The sequence below is a fragment of the Heptranchias perlo genome, chromosome 14, assembly GCF_035084215.1.
Source record: "Heptranchias perlo isolate sHepPer1 chromosome 14, sHepPer1.hap1, whole genome shotgun sequence".
NCBI lineage: Eukaryota > Metazoa > Chordata > Chondrichthyes > Hexanchiformes > Hexanchidae > Heptranchias > Heptranchias perlo.
The window spans coordinates 69994125-70013868 of NC_090338.1; the positions used below are offsets into that span (position 1 = coordinate 69994125).

Below are 19744 nucleotides of genomic sequence, written 5' to 3' on the forward strand. Positions count from 1 at the left end.
TTGTTGGACTATAACTTGGTGTTGTAAAATTGTTTACAATTGTCAACCCCAGTCCATCACCGGCATCTCCACATCATACTCTATGGAGAACAACTCCAGCTTCTCCAATCTTTCCACATAACTGAAGTCCTTCATCCCTGGTAACATTCTAGTAAATATCTTCTGAACTCTCTCTAAGGCCTTGACATCCTTCCTCAAGTATGGTGCCCAGAATTGAACATAATACTCCAGCTGAAGCCTAATCAGTGTTCTATAAAGGTTTAACACTAGCTCCTTGCTTTTATACTCTATGCCTCTATTAATGAAGCCCAGGATCCCATATGCTTTTTGAACAGCCTTCGCAACTTGTCCTGTCACCTTCAAAGATTTGTGTATGTGCACCCCCAGGGCTCTCTGTTCCTGCACTCCCTTTAAAATTGTACCATTTAGTTTATATTGCCTCTCCTCATTCTTCCTACCAAAATGTATCACTTCACACTTCCCTGCATTAAATTTCATCTGCCATGTGTCTGCCCATTTCATCAGTCTGTCTATGCCCTCCTGAAGTCTGTTACTCTCCTCCACATTGTTTACTACATTGTGTGTGGTGTGGGTGTGATATATCCCAGTGTAATCTATATAACAGTACTGTAAGTGATATATCCTAGTTTAATGAATAAAACAAAACTGTGTGTGATATATCCCGGTGTATAATGTATACAGAACAATGTATGATATAACCCAGTTTAATCTATATATGGGAACTGTGTGTGATATATCCCTGTCCAATGTATATAACAAAGCAGTGATGTGGAGATGCCGGTGATGGACTGGGGTTGACAATTGTAAACAATTTTACAACACCAAGTTATAGTCCAACAATTTTATTTGAAATTCACAAGCTTTCGGAGGCTTCCTCCTTCCTCAGGTGAATGTTGTGGAAAGCAGTGTGTGATATATCCTGGTGTAGTCTACATAAGTTGTGAGTGATATATCCCATTGTAACCTATATAACAGGAAATGTGTGTGATATATCCTAGTGCAATTTATAAAACAGAAATATGAGTGATATATCCCAGTGTAATCTATGTAACAGGAACTGTGTGTGAGATATCCCAGGGTAATCTATAAAACAGAAATATGAGTGATATATCCCAGTGTAATCTACATGACAGAACTGTGAGTTATATATCCCCGCGTAATTTATATAACAGGTCTGTGTGTGATATATCGCAGAGTAATCTATATAAGAACGTAAGAACACAAGAAATAGGAGCAGGAATAGTTCATACGGCGCCTTGAGCTTGCTCCGCCATTCAATAAGATCATGGCTGATCTTCGACCTCAATTCCTTTTTCCCGCCCGATCCCCATATCCCTTGATTTCCTTAGAGTTCAAAAATCTATCAATCTCAGACTTGAATATACTCAATGACTGAACATCCACAGCCCTCTGGGTGAAGAAATTCCTCCTCATCTCAGTCCTAAATGGCCGACCCCTTATCCTGAGACTATGCCTCCTAGTTCTGGACTCTCCAGCCAGGGGAAACTGCCTCTTAGCATTTACCCTGTCAAGTCCTCTCAGAAGCTTGTATGTTTCAATGAGATTACCTCTCATTCTTCTAAACTCCAGAGAGTACAGGCCCATTCTACTCAATCTCTCCTTATAGGACAATCCTCTCATCCCAGGAATCAATCTAGTGAACCTTCGTTGGGTAGTGTCAACATAAAACTATGTTGACACTACCTAATCATATTATGATTTTCTAATTGCCCCGTTATCGCGTCCTTAATATTAGAGTCCAACATTTTCCTGACTACTGATGTCAGGTTAACTGGCCTATAGTTCCCTGTTTTCTCTCTCCCTCTTTTATTGAATAGTGGTATTACATTTGCTACCTTCCAATCCACTGGGAACGTTCTAGAATATAGGGAATTTTGGAAGATCATAACCAATGCGTCCACTATCTCTGCAGCCAGTTCTTTTAGAACCCTAGGATGTAGGTCATCAGGTCCAGGGGATTTGTTGGCTTTTAGTCCCATTAATTTCTCCAGTACTTTTTCTTTACTAATATTAATTACTTTAAGTTCCTCACTCTCATTAGACCCTCTAAGACAAGTATACCCTTCCTTAGATAAGGAAACCAAAACTGTACACAGTACTCCAGGTGTGGCCTCACAAAAGCCCTGTACAATTGCAGCAAGACTTCCTTACTCTTGCATTCCAACCCCCTTGCAATAAAGGCCAACATACCATTTGCCTTCTTAATTGCTTGCTCTACCTGCATGTTAACTTTCCATGTTTCGTGTACAAGGACACCCAAATCCCTCTGAACACCATCATTTATTAGTTTCTCACCATTTAAAACATTTTTTTAATTCTGTTTTTCTATTCTTCCTACCAAAGTGAATAACCTCACATTTTCCCACATTACACTCTGCCACCTTCTTTCCCACTCACTTAAGCTGTCTATAGCCCTTTCCAGACTCTGCGTCCCCCTCACAGCTTACTTTCCCACCTAGCTTTGTATCGTCAAAAAACTTGGATACATTACACCCGGTGGCTTCATCTAAGTCATTAATATAGATTGTAAATAGCTGAGGCCCAAGCACTGATCCTTGCGGCACCCCACTAGTTACAGCCTGCCAATCTGAGAATGACCCGTTTACTCCTACTTTCTGTTTTCTGTCCTTTAACCTATCCTCTATCCATGCTAATATATTACCCCAACATCTTGAGCCCTTATCTTGTGTAACTATCTTTTATGCGGCACCTTATCGAATACCTTTTGAAAATCCAAATATATTACATCCACTGGTTCCCCTTTATCTACCCTGCTAGTTACATCCTCAAAGAACTCTAATAGATTTGTCAAACATGATTTCCCTTTCATAAAACTATGTTGACACTACCTAATCATATTATGATTTTCTAATTGCCCCGTTATCGCGTCCTTAATATTAGAGTCCAACATTTTCCTGACTACTGATGTCAGGTTAACTGGCCTATAGTTCCCTGTTTTCTCTCTCCCTCTTTTATTGAATAGTGGTATTACATTTGCTACCTTCCAATCCACTGGGAACGTTCTAGAATATAGGGAATTTTGGAAGATCATAACCAATGCGTCCACTATCTCTGCAGCCAGTTCTTTTAGAACCCTAGGATGTAGGTCATCAGGTCCAGGGGATTTGTTGGCTTTTAGTCCCATTAATTTCTCCAGTACTTTTTCTTTACTAATATTAATTACTTTAAGTTCCTCACTCTCATTAGACCCTTGGTTCCCCATTATTTCTGGTATATTTTTTGCATCTTCTACTGTGAAGACAGATACAAAATATTTGTTTAACATCTCTGCCATTTCCTTTTTCCCCATTATAATTTGTCCTGTCTCAGTCTCTAAGGGACCCACGTTTATTTTCGTTAATCTCTTCCTGTTTACATACTTGTAGAAATTCTTACAATCAGTTGTTATATTTCTTGCTAGTTTACTCTCATTCTATTTTCTCCCTCTTTATCAATTTTTTGGTCATCCTTTGCTGGTTTCTAAAGTTCTCCCAATCCTCAGGCTTATGACTCTTCTTGGCAACATTATCAGCTTCTTCTTTTAATCTAATGCAATCCTTAACATCTTTAATTAGCCACGAATGGATCACTTTTCCTGTGGAATTTTTATTCCAAAATGGAATGTATATTCATTGAGAATTATGAAATATTTCTTTAAATGTTTGCCATTGTTTATCTACCATCATATCTTTTAATCTAATTTCCCAATCAATCTTAGCCAACTTGCCCCTCATACCTATGTAATTGGCTTTGTTTAATTTTAAGACTCTAGTTTCGGATTTAAGTATGTAACTCTCGAACTCAATGTGAAATTCTATCATATTATGATCACTCTGCCCCAGAGGATCCCTTATTATGAGATTACTAATTAACCCTGTCTCATTATACAAGACAAGATCTAAAATAACCTGTTCCCTGGTTGTTTCCATGACATATTGTTCTAGGGAACTTGCTCGAATGCATTCCATATACAAGAACTGTGATATATTACTGCAAATTATCTATCCCATTGCAATTTATATTACTGTGAGTGATATATCCCAGTGTAATCTATATTACTGTGAATGATATATCCCATTGTAATCTATTTTACTGTGAGTGATATATCCCAGTATAATCTATATTACTGTGAGTGATACATCCCAGTATAATCTATATTACTGTGAGTGATATATCCCAGTGTAATCTATATTACTGTGAGTGATATATGCCAGTGTAATCTTTATTACTGTGAGTGATATATCCCAGTGTAATCTTCATTACTGTGAGTGATATATCCCAGTGTAATTTATATTACTGTGAGTGATATATGCCAGTGTAATCTTTATTACTGTGAGTGATATATCCCAGTGTAATCTTTATTACTGTGAGTGATATATCCCAGTGTAATCTTTATTACTGTGAGTGATATATCCCAGTGTAATCTTTAATACTGTGAGTGATATATCCCAGTGTAATCTATATTACTATGAGTGATATATGCCAGTGTAATCTTTATTACTGTGAGTGATAGATCCCAGTGTAATCTTTATTACAGTGAGTGATATATCCCAGTGTAATCTTTATTACAGTGAGTGATATATCCCAGTGTAATCTTTATTACTGTGAATGATATATCCCAGTGTAATCTATATTACTGTGAGTGATATATGCCAGTGTAATCTTTATTACAGTGAGTGATATATCCCAGTGTAATCTATATTACTGTGAGTGATATATGCCAGTGTAATCTTTATTACAGAGAGTGATATATCCCAGTGTAATCTATATTACTGTGAGTGATATATGCCAGTGTAATCTTTATTACAGTGAGTGATATATCCCAGTGTAATCTTTATTACTGAGAATGATATATCCCAGTGTAATCTTTATTACTGTGAATGATATATCCCAGTTTAATGGACTGGAAATTGTGCTGAGCGACGAACAAGCTGCTCGGAAGTAACTAAGTCACCCATACACTTTTCCGGCCTTCTGGGTGCCAATTTGCTTTAATTGAGAGCTGCAAAAATTTCAGTGTTCGTTCCCAGGCTTCCCTGAGCTGTGAGAGGAGGAAAGGATCTCTGTGTCCCCTCCACCAATCAGCTTGAAGCAAGCCATGCTGTGAGAACTAGGACATGAATCTCATTCACAAACCACTCAAACTAAGAATCAGGAAGTGTCAGATAAGATTAGTAAATGTACTATAAAATCAGATAAAGTTTGCGCTGGTCCATTGATTCCAGCCTGCGATATCTCTTTAACATGAAGCTGTCAGATCAGCAGGGAATTAGGAAGAGCAAGTTCTGGATTTCCATGTTTGCGCATGTGCAGTTGCCAGAAGTTGCTCTTCGGTTTACCCATTAATAATGGTGTGCGCTGTTAGGCTCACCATTATTTTATGAGCAATTTCTGGCCCATTGTATATAGAATCATTTCTCCCCTAGTTCTTTTGCCAATTAATTTAAATCGATGACTTCTGGTTACTGACCCACTTGCCAGAAGGAACGGTTTCTCCCTACTTGCTCTATCAAAACTCTTCTATCAAGTCTCTCCTTAACCTTCTTTGCTCTAAGGGAACAATTGCAGCTTCTCCAATCTCTCCACATAACTGAAGTCCTTCATCCCTGGTATCATCCTGGTAAACCTCCTCTGTACTGTCTCTAAGGCCTTGACATCCTTCCTAAAGGGTGGTGCCCAGAATTGTACACAGTACTTGAGCTAAGGCCTAACCAGTGATTTGTAAAGGTTCAGCATGACTTCCTTGTTTTTTGTATTCAATGCCCCTATTTACAAAGCCAAGTATCCCATACACTTTCTTAATTACCTTAACAAGTTTTATCCTTCTTCCCATTTTTGAATAGGGATGTAACATTTGCAATCCTCCAGTCCTCTGGCACCACTTCCATATCCAATGAGGTTTGAAAGATTGTGGTCAGAGCTTCTGCTATCTCTACCCTTGCTTCACTCAACCTAGGATGCGTCCCATCTGGACCGGGTGACTTGTTAACTTTGAATGATGCCAACCTATTTAGCACCTCCATTCTACCTATTTTTATCCCATCCAATATCTCTACTCCCTCCTCCTCTACTGCAACATTAACTTCATCCTCTTTTGTGAAGACAGATGCAAAGTATTCATTCAGTATCTCAGTCATGCTCTCTGCCTCCACAAAAAGATTTCCTTTTTTGTCCCTAATCGGCCCCACCACTCCTTTTCCTATTCTTTTACTTTTTATATATTTATAAAAGAATGTTTGGTTCCCTTTTATGTTACCCGCTAATCTTTTCTCTTATTCTCTCTTTGCCCTTATATCTTTTTTCAATTTCCCCCTGCACCCTCAGTATTCTGCCTGGTAGTCTACTGTATTCTGTACCTGACATTTGCAATACACCTCCTTTCTCTGTTTTATTTTAACCTCTGTTTCCTTTGTCATCCAGGGAGCTCTAGCTTTGGATGCCCCATCTTTCCTCATGGGAATATGCTTAGTTTGTACCCAAACTATCTGTGCCTTGAAGACCTGCCATTGCTCATTTATTGATTTCTTGGCCAGTCTTTGTTTCCAGTCCACCTGTGTTAGATTCCTTCTCAAATCACTGAAATTGACTTTTTTCCAGTTGGGTATTTTCACCTTTGATTTTTCTTTGTCCCTTTCCATAACTACTTTAATTCTAATTATATTATAATCACTATTACCTAGATGTTTCTCCCACTGAAACACACTCCACTTGCCTTACTTCATTCCCTAGAACTAGATCCAGCACTGCTTTCTTCCTTGTTGGGCTAGAAACACACTAATTAAGAAAGTTCTCCTGTACACATTTTAGGAATTCCTTACACTCTTTGCCCTTTACACTGTTTTCCCCCCAGTCTATATTAGGGTAATTGAAGTCCCCTACTGTTACTGCTCTATTATTTTTACCTTTCTCTGAAATTTGCCTACAGATTTGCTCCTCTACCTCTTCTCACTATTTGGGGCTCTATAGTAAACACCCTGCAATGTAACAGCTCCTTTTCTGTTCCTTAACTCTGAACAAATAGATTCAGACTTTGAACCCTCTATTATATCGTCCCCCTGTAGAACTGTAATATTATCCTTAATCAATACTGCCACCCCCCTCCTTTCTATTTCCCCTCCCTAGCCCTATTAAATACATTATAGCCAGGAATGTTTAGTTCCCATTCCTGCCCATGTTTAAGCCTGATCTCCGTTATAGCAACTATATCATAACCCCATGTGGCAACTTCTGCCTGCAGCTCATCAACCTTGTTTGTAACACTCCTTGCATTAACACACATGCATTCCAACACCATGCTAGTCTGCTTTGCTTTTTTCCTCCATCTAATTCCTGTTTTTTCTACACTATTCTTTATTCTTTTTGACCCTCTTAGTTTTCTATTCACCTGGTCTCACTTCTCTGCTGCTACGTCCTGGATCCCCTCCCCCTGCCAAATCCCCTCCCCAGCAGCACTAATTGTGCTTCCTGTGAGTACATTAGTCCAGCCCTGTTGAGGTGCAACCCATCCAGCTTGTACAGGTCTTTCCTGCCCCAGAACTGGTCCCAATGTCCAGGAATCTGAAGCCCTCCCTCCTGCACCATCTCTCCAGCCATGCATTCACCTGCACTATCTTCCTGTTTCTGTACCCACTAGCATGTGGCACTGGGAGTAATCCAGAGATTACCCACCTTTGAAGTCCTGTTCTTTAATCTTTATCCTAGCTCCTGAAACTCTTCCTGTAGTACCTCAACCCTTTTCCTACCTATGCCATTGGTTTCAACGTGGACCATGACTTCTGGCTGTTCCCCTTCCTCTCACAGAATGTCCTGCACCCGTGAAAAGATAAAATGATAAAATATTTTTCAAAATCAATCTCATACAGTTAAATAAAAACACAATACAAATAATTTCCTTTACCCTGGCACCAGGGAGGCAACACATCATTCAGGTCTCACATCTGTGGTTACAGACACAGCTCCTGACTATCAAATCCACACCTGCATTTCTACACTTTCTTGTGCCCCCTGTGCGGCCGAGTCTCCCACGGCGTCATGGATTTGCTTCTGAGAGCACACCCCCTGAGGTGTCATCACTATCACTGGTATTCAACACTGAATACCTGTTTGTGAGTGCCACACTCCCAGGGGATTCCTGCACTGCCTGCCTGTTCCTCCTAGTCACCCACTCCCTTTCCTCCTGAACTCTCTGTAGCTGTGGGGTGACCACTTACTGAAACATGCTATCCATAAAACTTTCAGCTTCCCGTATGCACTGTAGTGACGCCAGCCGCCCCTGTTTACCTAACACTGAAACATGAATACACCAACCACCAAAAACATTATCCCCTAAAAAAAACACTAACTACTAAAAACACTAACCAATAAACAAAATACGTTCACTAAATTAACTTTGCCGTTCCTTCTTTTGTTGTGATTTCACGTTTTGATTTTTCTGCTGTTTCAGACACACTGTTCCATGGGCTTTCCGCGATATAAGAGAACAGTGAGTGATATATCCCGGTGTAATATACATAAGAGAACAGTGAGTGATATATCCCGGTGTAATATATATAAGAGAACTGTGAGTTATATATCCCGTGTAATATATATATAAGAGAACAGTGAGTGATATATCCCGTGTAATATATATGAGAACAGTGAGTGATATTTCCCAGAGTAATACATATAAAAAAACAGTGAGTGATATATCCTGGTGTAATATATATAAGAGAACAGTGAGTGATATATCCCGGTGTAATATATATAAGAGAACAGTGAGTGATATATCCCGGTGTAATATATATAAGAGAACAGTGAGTGATATATCCCGGTGTAATATATATAAGAGAACAGTGAGTGATATATCCCTGTGTTTTATATATATAAGAGAACAGTGAGTGATACATCCCAGTGTAATATAATTATAAGAGAACAGTGAGTGATATATCCCGGTGTAATATAATTATAAGAGAACAGTGAGAGATATATCCCGTTGTGATATATATAAGAGAACAGTGAGTGATATATCCCGGTGTAATAAATACAAGAGAACTGTGAGTGATATATCCCAGTGTAATATATATAAGGGAACTGTGAGTGATACATTCTCGTAAAATATACATAAGAGAACAGTGAGTGATATATCTCGTTGTGATATATATAAGAGAACAGTGAGTGATATAGCCCGGTGTAATATATAAGAGAACAGTGAGTGATATATCCCGTTGTGATATATATATGAGAACAGTGAGTGATATAGCCCGGTGTAATATATAAGACAACAGTGAGTGATATATCCCGTTGTGATATATATATGAGAACAGTGAGTGATATAGCCTGGTGTAATATATAAGAGAACAGTGAGTGATATATCCCGGTGTAATATATAAGAGAACAGTGAGTGATACATCCCGGTGTAAGTTTTATAAGAGATCTGTGAGTGATCTATCCCGCTGTAATATATATGAGAATTGTGAGTGATATATCCTGGTGTAATTTTTATAAGAGACTATGGGCGCTAAATTGGGCCGTGTAGCGCCCGTTGTTTCAGTACGACACAGCCTCTTTGACATCCAAGATTGCATCTTGGATGCACACGCACGTTTCCAGTGTGACGTGTGCCAGACGCCATTTTGGTATAGGAGTTAGCGCAGGCGCAGATAACAAACGCTGGAATCATGTAAAGTGGGGAGAAAATGGCTTCAATCAGTGTACAACGCTGATTTAAAGTAATAGACACCATTTTGGGACTTAACGCTCAACTTAACGCACAGTCTTAATCCCGACCATCTGAACGTGTCTTAGAGTACCTGGAGGACCCTCCCATTTGCGCTATTTAAAGGGACCCTGCAGGATTTACAGTTTAGTGGCTGGATTATTGCTTCTGGCTGCCGAGATATTTGTAACTGTTTTTGGAGGTCTGCGGCACTTGAATACTAGGACGCGGGGACATAGCCTGACATTTAGAGCCAGGACGTGCAGGAGTGAAGTTAGGAAATGCTTCTGCATGCAAAGGGTGGGAGAAGTTTGGAACGCTCTTCTGAAAACGGCAGTTAATGCTAGTTCAATTGAGATTTCTAAATCTGAGATTGATAGATTTCCACGATCCAAGGGTATTAAGGGTTATGGGGCTAAGGTAACTATTATGGAGTTAGGTCACAGGTCCACCCTGATCTGATCGAATGGTGGAACAGGCTTGAGGGGCTAAATGCCACCTGCCACTTGCTGCCTCCTGATATGTGTCAGCTTCTCCTGCAAGAAAGCGGGACGTGTGTCTGGGTGATGTGCCTATCATTGTTCAATAGGTGCCAGTGTGTGCGGCCTGTGAGTTGTGGGTGGGCAGCTTGCAACGGTGGTAATGTGTAAAGGTGAGAGGGTTGAGTACTGATGGAAAGAGTTTGTTGGTATGTGGGTGATGGGGGGTGTAGTGAGTGGAGCAATGGATGCGGCTGGTGGTGTAGTTGGTAGGAGACACCACTTGACAGTTGACCTCACTCATCTTGACCACTCATGTCAAAGCATTAAACTTCTTCCTGTTCTGCATCCATGTTCATGATGCTGTGCGCCTGGTATTGACTTCATCCCCTACTGCCTCCCACTACCTTTTGGGTGTATGTCTGGAGGGCCTCTTGCTCCCCCCCCCCCACCCCCCCGCGGATATAGGATGTCCCTCCTTCTGTCCACCTCTTGCACCATGGCATCTGATGCATCAGCAGAGAACCATGGTGCACAGAGTCTCAGGTCGGCAGATTGGTGAGGTCTGGCATGCAGATTGGAGGATGTGGGACTTAGTGGTGCGCAACCTTTATTTAATGTTTTAACATAACTCATCAGTATGTAAAAATAAGGATGGGACCTGCATCTGTGTTTTACCTGTGCGATGTCTGATCTCCGTTCAGACAGCAGGCTGTTATATTCAGCAAATAACAGGTACCAGCTACCTTCAAGAGATTTCTAACGGATGGCCTGCCTTTAAGAGATTAGAGCTTCCCCCTGCTGGTGGAAAGTGCGAATTGCATGGAATCCTCATTCAGCGCTGATTTCCAACGCAGATTGCAGGTAAGTCCTCAGGCCTGAGGAAAATCTCGTCCTGCCTGCGCAGGGACCATTGGGCGTGGGGTAATAGCGGATCATGCTACTCCAGCCCAAAAACAGGCCCTATCCAATTTTCCCCCCGATGAGTGATATATCCCGGAGTAATTTTTATAAGAGACTATGAGTGATATATCCCGGTGTAATTGTTATAAGAGAACAGAGAGTGATATATCCTGGTGTAATATATATGAGAATTGTGAGTGATATATCCGGTGTAATTTTTATAAAAGAACAGTGAATGATTTATCTCGGTGTAATATATAAGAGAACTGTGAGTGATACATCCCGGTGTAATATATAAGAGAACTGTGAGCGATATATCCCAGTGTAATATATAAGAGAACAGTGAGTGATATATCCCGGTGTAATATATAAGAGAACTGTGAGCGATATATCCCGGTGTAATATAAGAGAACTGTGAGTGATATATCCCAGTGTAATATATAAGAGAACTGTGAGTGATATATCCCAATGTAATATATAAGAGAACTGTGAGCGATATATCCCGGTGTAATATAAGAGAACTGTGAGTGATATATCCCGGTGTAATATATAAGAGAACCGTGAGTGATATATCCCGGTGTAATATATAAGAGAACAGTGAGTGATATATCCCGGTGTAATATATAAGAGAACTGTGTGTGATGTATCCAGGTGTAATATAAGAGAACTGTGAGTGATATATCCCAGTGTAATATATAAGAGAACTGTGTGTGATGTATCCAGGTGTAATATAAGAGAACTGTGAGTGATATATCCCGGTGTAATATAAGAGAACAGTGAGTGATGTATCCAGGTGTAATATAAGAGAACTGTGTGTGATATATCCCGGTGTAATATACAAGAGAACTGTGTGTGATATATCCCGGTGTAATATATAAGAGAACTGTGAGTGATACATCCCAGTCTAATTTTTATAAGAGACTGTGAGTGATATATCCCGGTGTAATATATAAGAGAACTGTGTGTGATATATCCAGGTGTAATATATAAGAGAACTGTGAGTGATATATCTCAGTCTAATTTTTATAAGAGACTGTGAGTGATATATCCCAGTGTAATATATAAGAGAACTGTGTGTGATATATCCAGGTGTAATACATAAGAGAACTGTAAGTGATATATCCCGGTGTAATATATAAGAGAACTGTAAGTGATATATCCCGGTGTAATATATAAGAGAACTGTGAGTGATATATCCCGGTGTAATATATAAGAGAACTGTGAGTGATATATCCCGGTGTAATATATAAGAGAACTGTGTGTGATATATCCCGGTGTAATATAAGAGAACTGTGTGTGATATATCCCAGTGTAATATATAAGAGAACTGTGAGTGATATATCCCGGTGTAATATAACAGAACTGTGTGTGATATATCCCAGTGTAATATATAAGAGAACTGTGTGTGATGTATCCTGGTGTAATGTATAAGAGAACTGTGTGTGATATATCCCAGTGTAATATATAAGAGAACAGTGAGTGATATATCCCGGTGTAATATATAAGAGAACAGTGAGTGATATATCCCGGTGTAATATATAAGAGAACTGTGTGTGATGTATCCAGGTGTAATATAAGAGAACTGTGAGTGATATATCCCGGTGTAATATAAGAGAACAGTGAGTGATGTATCCAGGTGTAATATAAGAGAACTGTGTGTGATATATCCCGGTGTAATATACAAGAGAACTGTGTGTGATATATCCCGGTGTAATATATAAGAGAACTGTGAGTGATACATCCCGGTGTAATATATAAGAGAACTGTGAGCGATATATCCCAGTGTAATATATAAGAGAACAGTGAGTGATATATCCCGGTGTAATATATAAGAGAACTGTGAGCGATATATCCCGGTGTAATATAAGAGAACAGTGAGTGATATATCCCGGTGTAATATATAAGAGAACAGTGAGTGATATATCCCGGTGTAATATATAAGAGAACTGTGAGTGATATATCCCAGTGTAATATATAAGAGAACAGTGAGTGATATATCCCGGTGTAATATATAAGAGAACAGTGAGTGATATATCCCGGTGTAATATATATGAGAATTGTGAGTGATTTTTAAAATTTTTTTTTTATTCATTCACGGGATGTGGGCGTCGCTGGCGAGGCCAGCATTTATTGCCCATCCCTAATTGCCCTTGTGAAGGTGGTGGTGAGCCGCCTTCTTGAACCGCTGCAGTCCGTGTGGTGACGGTTCTCCCACAGTGCTGTTAGGAAGGGAGTTCCAGGATTTTGACCCAGCGACAATGAAGGAACGGCGATATATTTCCAAGTCGGGATGGTGTGTGACTTGGAGGGGAACGTGCAGGTGGTGTTGTTCCCATGTGCCTGCTGCTCTTGTCCTTCTAGGTGGTAGAGGTCGCGGGTTTGGGAGGTGCTGTCGAAGAAGCCTTGGCGAGTTGCTGCAGTGCATCCTGTGGATGGTACACACTGCAGCCACGGTGCGCCGGTGGTGAAGGGAGTGAATGTTCAGGGTGGTGGATGGGGTGCCAATCAAGCGGGCTGCTTTCTCTTGGATATATCCCAGTGTAATATATATGAGAATTGTGAGTGATATATCCCGGTGTAATATATAAGAGAACTGTGTGTGATATATCCCGGTGTAATATATAAGAGAACTGTGTGTGATATATCCCGGTGTAATGTATAAGAGAACTGTGTGTGATATATCCCGGTGTAATATATAAGAGAATTGTGAGTGATATATCCCGGTGTAATATATAAGAGAACTGTGTGTGATATATCCCGGTGTAATATATAAGAGAACTGTGTGTGATATATCCCGGTGTAATATATAAGAGAACTGTGAGTGATATATCCCGGTGTAATATATAAGAGAACTGTGAGTGATATATCTCAGTCTAATTTTTATAAGAGACTGTGAGTGATATATCCCGGTGTAATATATAAGAGAACTGTGAGTGATATATCCCGGTGTAATATATAAGAGAACAGTGAGTGATATATCCCAGTATAATTTTTATAAGAGACTGTGAGTGATATATCCCAGTGTAATATATAAGAGAACTGTGTGTGATATATCCAGGTGTAATATATAAGAGAACTGTAAGTGATATATCCCGGTGTAATATATAAGAGAACTGTAAGTGATATATCCCGGTGTAATATATAAGAGAACTGTGTGTGATATATCCCGGTGTAATATATAAGAGAACTGTGTGTGATATATCCCAGTGTAATTTTTATAAGAGAACTGTGAGTGATATATCTCAGTCTAATTTTTATAAGAGACTGTGAGTGATATATCCCGGTGTAATATATAAGAGAACTGTGAGTGATATATCCCGGTGTAATATATAAGAGAACTGTGTGTGATATATCCCGGTATAATATAAGAGAACTGTGTGTGATATATCCCAGTGTAATATATAAGAGAACTGTGAGTGATATATCCCGGTGTAATATAAGAGAACTGTGTGTGATATATCCCAGTGTAATATATAAGAGAACTGTGTGTGATGTATCCTGGTGTAATGTATAAGAGAACTGTGTGTGATATATCCCAGTGTAATATATAAGAGAACAGTGAGTGATATATCCCGGTGTAATATATAAGAGAACAGTGAGTGATATATCCCAGTGTAATATATAAGAGAACAGTGAGTGATATATCCCAGTGTAATATATAAGAGAACTGTGTGTGATATATCCAGGTGTAATATATAAGAGAACTGTAAGTGATATATCCCGGTGTAATATATAAGAGAACTGTAAGTGATATATCCCGGTGTAATATATAAGAGAACTGTGTGTGATATATCCAGGTGTAATATATAAGAGAACTGTGAGTGATATATCCCGGTGTAATATATAAGAGAACTGTGTGTGATATATCCCAGTGTAATTTTTATAAGAGAACTGTGAGTGATATATCTCAGTCTAATTTTTATAAGAGACTGTGAGTGATATATCCCGGTGTAATATGTAAGAGAACTGTGAGTGATATGTCCCGGTGTAATATATAAGAGAACTGTGTGTGATATATCCCGGTGTAATATAAGAGAACTGTGTGTGATATATCCCAGTGTAATATATAAGAGAACAGTGAATGATATATCCTGGTGTAATATATAAGAGAACTGTGTGTGATGTATCCTGGTGTAATGTATAAGAGAACTGTGTGTGATATATCCCAGTGTAATATATAAGAGAACAGTGAGTGATATATCCCGGTGTAATATATAAGAGAACAGTGAGTGTTATATCCCAGTGTAATATATAAGAGAACAGTGAGTGATATATTCCGGTGTAATATATAAGAGAACAGTGAGTGATATATCCCAGTGTAATATATAAGAGAACAGTGAGTGATATATCCTGGTGTAATATATAAGAGAACTGTGAGTGATATATCCCAGTGTAATATATAAGAGAACAGTGAGTGATATATCCTGGTGTAATATATAAGAGAACTGTAAGTGATATATCCCAGTGTAATATATAAGAGAACAGTGAGTGATATATCCTGGTGTAATATATAAGAGAACTGTGTGTGATGTATCCTGGTGTAATGTATAAGAGAACTGTGTGTGATATATCACAGTGTAATATATAAGAGAACAGTGAGTGATATATCCCAGTGTAATATATAAGAGAACAGTGAGTGATATATCCTGGTGTAATATATAAGAGAACTGTGTGTGATGTATCCTGGTGTAATGTATAAGAGAACTGTGTGTGATATATCCCAGTGTAATATATAAGAGAACAGTGAGTGATATATCCCGGTGTAATATATAAGAGAACTGTAAGTGATATATCCCGGTGTAATATAAGAGAACTGTGTGTGATATATCCCAGTGTAATATATAAGAGAACAGTGAGTGATATATCCCAGTGTAATATATAAGAGAACTGTGTGTGATGTATCCCAGTGTAATATATAAGAGAACAGTGAGTGATATATCCCAGTGTAATATATAAGAGAACAGTGAGTGATATATCCCGGTGTAATATATAAGAGAACTGTGTGTGATGTATCCCAGTGTAATATATAAGAGAACAGTGAGTGATATATCCCAGTGTAATATATAAGAGAACTGCGTGTGATATATCCCGGTGTAATATATAAGAGAACAGTGAGTGATATATCCCGGTGTAATATATAAGAGAACTGTGAGTGATATATCCCGGTGTAATTTTTATAAGAGAACAGTGAGTGATATATCCTGGTGTAATATATAAGAGAACCGTGAGTGATATATTCTGGTGTAATGTATAAGAGAACTGTGAGTGATATATCCCGGTGTAATATATAAGAGAACTGTGAGTGATATATCTCAGTGTAATCTACATAACAGAACTGTGAGTGATATAGCCCAGTGTATTCTAAGGGAGTATTTATGGATGTTATTTATATGGTCTTCCAGAAGGCATTCAATATGGTTCCACACAGGAGACTGTTAACAAAAATGAGAACGCATGGAATTGGAGGCAACCTATTGACATCAATAGGTAATCGGTTAGGAGATAGGAGACAGAGAATAAGTCTAATGGGTGTGTGCTCCAACTGGCAGGATGCTACTAGAGGTGCCCCCCAGGGATCTATACTGGAGCCTCAGCTTTTCACTATATTTATAAATGACATAGATGAAGGAATAGAGAGTCGTTTATCCAAATTTGATGATGACACCAAGTCAACTGGCACATTAATAGTATAGATGGGAGCAGAAATTTGCAAAGGGACATTGATAGATTAAATGAGAAGGCAAAACTGTAGCAAATGGAGTTCAATGTGGGGAAATGTGAACTCATCCACTTTGGACCTAAGAAAAATAAATCAGAATACTTTCTAAATGGTGAGAAGTTAGGAACTGTGGAGGAGCAGAGAGATTTAGGGGTCCAAGCACAGAAATCACTAAAAGATAGTGGACAGGTACAAAACAAAATTATTACAAAGGCTAATGGAATGTTATCTTAAGAGGGCTGGCATACAAAGGGGTGGAAGTTATGTTACAGCTGTATAGAGCTCTGGTTAGACCCCATCTGGAGTACTGCATTCAGTTCTGGGCACCATACCTCAGGAAGGATATATTGCCCTTGGAGGGGGTGAAGTGCAGATTCACCAGAATGATACCAGGGATAAAAGGGTTAAAATATGAGGACAGGTTACATAGACTAAGCTTGTATTCCCTTGAGTATAGAAGATTAAGAAGCAATCTAATTGAAGTGTTTAAGATGATTAAAGGATTTGATAGGGTACAGAGAGAAAAAATATTTGCTCTGGTGGGGGAGTCCAGAACAAGGGGGCATAACCTTAAAATGAGAGCTAGGCCGTTGAGAGGTGATGTCAGGAAGCACTTCTTCACACAAAGGGTAGTGGAAATCTGGAACTCTCTCCCCAAAAAGCTATACAGGCTAGATCAATTGAAAATTTCAGAATTGAGATTGATTGATTTTTGTTAGGCAAGGGTATTAAAGGTTTCAGAACCGAGGCAGGTAGATGGCGTTAAAATACCAACCAGCCATGACCTAATTCAATGGCGGAGCAGGGTCGAGGGACTGAATGGCCTTCTCCTGTTCCAATGTTCCTCTGGGATATCTCAAACAGAGCCATGTTTGAGATATCCCAGTGTAATCCATATAACAGAACTGTGTGTGATATATCCCAATATAATCTATATAACAGAAGTGTGAGTGATTTATCCCAATGTAATCTATATAACAGAATCGTGAGTTATATTTCCCGGTGTAATCTATATACTAGATCTGTGTGTGATATATCCTAATGTTGTTTATATAAACAGAACTGGATGTGATATATTCCAGTTTTATGACAATATTAGAATTGGATGTGATAAATTCTATGGTAATCCATGTAACATGTATTGTTTGGAACTGTTGCATTCATATAGTTGCTTTGAGTGCTGTTATCCCTTATCACAATTTCACGTGATGTCTTAGTATTTTTCATGTAATTGAAAGTGAACCACTGTAATTCTTTTGTGACCTCTTAACCTTTTGATAGAAACAAAATAAGCACTTTGTTGAATGGACCTTTAAGACCCCCTCCCCCCTAACTCTGATCGATTTAGGGCCAATTTATTTGTTTGTGACTTACAATCTTCTGTGCCCCTCTCCTGAGGTCATGGACTCATGCTGGGGTTCAGTTACCTGGCAACGAGCTGCATTCCAGTACCTCGCCCTGCCCATGGTGAGCATCACAGCGGGGCCCGATTCTGTTCTCATCTCGTGCCGCGGTGGTTATTGGACAGCGGTCAGATACGAGGACCCCAGCTGGCCTTTTCCTCATCCTTTAGCCCAGGGGACTTTGAGGCAGAACGTAGAGCCTCTTCCCCCACCCTAGCTGAGGTCAGCAGTGGGGCCTTCCGATTGGCTCGCTGATCAATACCTACTCTGTGTGGATGGAAATTAAACTCTTCACAGTTTTAGGAATAAATTAATTCCCAGTGGCATAAACTGTCTGTGCCGTAGTAGTAGAACAGACTGCAATTTCTCAAGCAGCAGGATACAACAACAACTTTCATTTATATAGCGTCTTTAACGTAGTAAAACTTCCGAAGACGCTTCACAGGAGCGATTATCAAACAAACATTGACACCGAGCCGCATACGGAGATATTAGGACAGGTTTGGTCAAAGAGGTAGGTTTTAAGGAGCATCTTAAACGAGGAGAGAGAGGCAGAGAGGTTTAGGGAGGGAATTGCAGAGCTTAGGGCCGAGGCAGCTGAAGGAATGGCCGCCAATGGTAGAGCGATTAAAATCGAGGATGCGCAAGAGGCCAGAATTGGAGGAGTGTAGAGATCTTGGAGGGTTGTAGGGCTGGAGGAGGTGACAGAGATAGGGAGGGGCGAGGCCTTGGAGGGATTTGAATGCAAGGATGAGAATTTTAAATTGGAGGCATTGCCGCACTGGGAGCCAATGTAAGTCAGTGATTACATTACAGTGTTAATATTAATCCAGAGAATGTGAGTTCAAATCCCACCATGGCAGGTTTGAGAATTTGAATTGAGCTGACAAAAATCTGAAAAATAAATAGCTAGTATCAGTAAAAGTGACAACGAAGCTGCCGGGTTGGGTTTTTACAACAATCGGACAACTTTCGTCTTATCTGGTGCCAGTCCAGAAATTACCATATTTATTGAATTCAATTTCACAACTTGCTATGGTGGGATTTGAACTTGTGACCTCTGGGTCATTAGTCTAGTACCACAACCCTACGGCTACCAAACTCATCAATTTATGTAAGCATCGCAGTTTGTAATAAATATCAAAGAGCAGAAAGGAGGATTGGATATAGAGGACCAGCGAGAGAGCAGGACTGATAAAGGGAGTCTCAGAGGAGGGGACCAAAGGGGAAAGCCCAATTTAAAAAAAAATTCAGTTGCACTCTATTTAATGATTTAAAATTCTCTGGTCTGTTTCTCCCACAAAGTCCAATTTCATTTAATTAATTGATTTGCAGACCCAGTTTTATTTGATCTATTTATTTTGGAGATGAGTATTGATTTAAATTGAAGCCTGTTTGAAAATTTCACAGGATTTAATTAAATTGTTTAATTACTTGGGGAGAGGACGAATTTTAGATTCATTTTTTTTTAAAAGATCAAAATAAAATGCTCGATTAGTTTTTA

The 19744-nt window shown here is 39.2% G+C and overlaps 1 protein-coding gene across 1 annotated transcript in view; it reads left to right on the forward strand.

The window, feature by feature from the left end:
* LOC137332196 (fibroblast growth factor 18-like) overlaps positions 1-19744 on the forward strand; it is a 128564-nt gene that overhangs the window by 90105 nt on the left and 18715 nt on the right. The gene's annotated exons all lie outside the window — the stretch shown is intronic.